The sequence below is a fragment of the Cicer arietinum genome, chromosome 5 (assembly GCF_000331145.2).
Source record: "Cicer arietinum cultivar CDC Frontier isolate Library 1 chromosome 5, Cicar.CDCFrontier_v2.0, whole genome shotgun sequence".
In the NCBI taxonomy this organism is placed as follows: domain Eukaryota; kingdom Viridiplantae; phylum Streptophyta; class Magnoliopsida; order Fabales; family Fabaceae; genus Cicer; species Cicer arietinum.
This window is the reverse complement of record NC_021164.2, coordinates 1,645,961-1,648,885: the sequence shown is the minus strand read 5'-3', so window position 1 is coordinate 1,648,885 and position 2,925 is coordinate 1,645,961.

Sequence of the window (2,925 nt, the reverse complement as noted above, 5' to 3'; positions counted from 1 at the left end):
TATATATATATATATATATCACTCTTCCTCTTACTTCTAACTATTCTTTAAATTTTATGTATAACTTCTTTCTAAATTTTATCTCTACAATTATTTTTCCTCATCTTTTATTTTTCTTCAACTTTTCTCTCTACCTTATCTCTTGAGTTTTGGTAAGTTTTTATTTTATTTTATGTAATATTTTCTAATCTTAATGTTTTATTTGAAGTTATTTATTTAATGAATATTATTTAAATTTTATTTTGACATGGTGTTATTTGTTAATTGTGAAGAGTTGTTATTTGTTCATTAGCTTCAAATTAGACACTACCTTCCATCAAACTAGTATATAAGGCATTTTCAATATAGATTAGTAATTTATATATTTATTGAGAAAAAAAGGTTATGTGGTTATAAAATATTTTTACAACGTTAAAATTTTATTTTAGAATGTAAAATATGTTATTTTTAGAATTGATTATAAGTATCAGTATGTGGCGTGTCTTTCATAGCAACTTCCTCACCCACAAAGAGATCAAACTTCATACTTATCAACTATGCCAATAACTAACTTAATCAAACCAGATTTAAATCAATCTCAACCAGCTACGGTTCTATTGATTAGTGGTAGTGTACTTGAAGATAAAATACAATTTCAAATCATATTGTCAAACGACAACAATAATCAATACTTTTGAGGGACTTTTGTCGTCCGATAATATTCTATCTTATAATGATGGAGGGAGTGAAGCTAATAATAATAGGAATTACTTTAATGATTGATGTGTTCGAATAATATTTTTTATATTATTTTTGGTTTGTATGAATAATTTATACATTATTATTTAATTATGGCATGTTTTATTTTTGGTTTGTATGATATAATTTATTAATTTTGGAATATTTTATTTTATTTGCTAGTAATAATTTAATTAATTGTTGACAATTTAATTAATTTTAAAATTATATTTTTGTTTTTATATATATTATTTTATTTAAACTTTTATTTTTAAAATTTTATTAATATTAATTATATATATATATGTTATATTTTTTAATATTAATTATATATATATGTATTATATTTTTTATTATTAATTTTGAATTTTATAAAATTATTTTTTTTAATAAAGTTACATGTTTGTGTCGGTCTAAATAAACACAACTGGAATTTTAGGTAGCCTAAACCACACAAACTATTTTTTTTCCACCAACTTTGTCCTTTGTGGTGGCATGTACCCTCACAAATTTGTGGGTGTCTTTTCCATCACAAATTGGTGACAGGTTAAACCCTTACAAATAGTAACTAAAAAACCAACAATTGTAATCGTTTAGCCGTCATAAAAGTTTGTGACTCAGTTATTTGTGACTGTTTTAAACCTCTACAATTATAGTTTTGGTGGTCGTTTTTCTTCTTTGTAGGGAGTTTTTGACCGTCATAAATAATTATTTTTTTTATAATGTGAGTTTTGAAATATTTTGGTAATTTAGAAATTCAGACCTTAATTCTGAAATACATTAAAGATGGTGGAGTATGACAATCTTTTTTTTATTTTTTAAAAAAGAATAAAATAAATAATTTGTGTAAAATTTGGAGTAGGGATATAATAAAAGAAATATAGAGTAATTTTTTTTAAAATTAAATATTTTCTAGAAGTTTCATTTAAATATATTTTCTAATGACTTGCAAGCAGAAGAATAATTAATTTCAGGCCAAGTTTCATTTCTTTCTTCTTTTGGGCTTGCCTCTAGCATGAGGACTAGATAAAGGGCCAGATTAAATAGAACTCTTCAGAATATTACAATTTTGAAACATGCCTGTATCTTTGGGTCCAAAAAAAAAATGCATGTATCTAATTTTCTAAACTAGTAAAGTACCCTTACTGTTTGTATGGATCTTGCATATAGATATTTATCTCATGTAAAGTTTTTATAATAAATATAATTTTTGTATTATAATTTTTATTATTTTATTTAAAAGATATTTATTAAATATACACACTATTAATAAAAATATATGTCTGTTTTAACTATTGATGTGTGAAAATGCATTTTTTAATTATTAGACCAATTACAAACAATTATATCGTGTATGATTTAGACAATGAAATATAATTAGTGATTTATAATTTTTTAAAATTTTGATCTAAAAGATATTTAGAGATATATTACTAATAAAATAAATATTTATCTTTTAAATAATTGATCCGTTAAAGGCAATCTTTTAACAAATTGATTAATTAAAGAAGAAAATATTTAATGACTTTTGTTTAGGGTAATATGTATTAAGGGACTTTTTTTAGAGCAATATATTTTTCTACAAAGTTGTCTTTTAGCCATCTATAATTTATGTTGAGAAGTGTTTTAAAAGCTGACTCGATGATCATTCTCATGAATGAATGATTGATATATTTTATGTAGGGGAGTGTTTTAACCAGTTATAAATATTCAAAGTTGTCTTTTTTTCATGAAGATACTATAATGTTGACTTTATATAAATCAACTACACAAATGTGACGCTCAATAAAATTTGAGTGACTCTCATTAACTAAAAAATATGATAGTTTACTTATTTGAAGATATGATTAATTGATGCTATTGATGTATGTAAATATCACTAGAAGAGAGGTTGAATAGGGATTTTGCTGTTTAAAAATATTTCTCTGTTTTGAAATGCTATCCTCTCTGAGAAGATGCGAACCCGATGATGGTTATTTAAACCTTTAAATTTGTGTTGAGTAAAAGAAAGAGAAAATGTAAAGAATGACACACACAATTTTTATACTGGTTCACCAATGAAGGCTACGTCTAGTCCTCACACACTTGCGAGATTTCACTAATGATCAAACTGATCAACCTCTCACAGAGGATGATTACACTTTGTGTATTCTTTAGCCTCAACAAGCTTACAATCTTGTTTCTAACAAGTTCCAAATATTTGCAAGT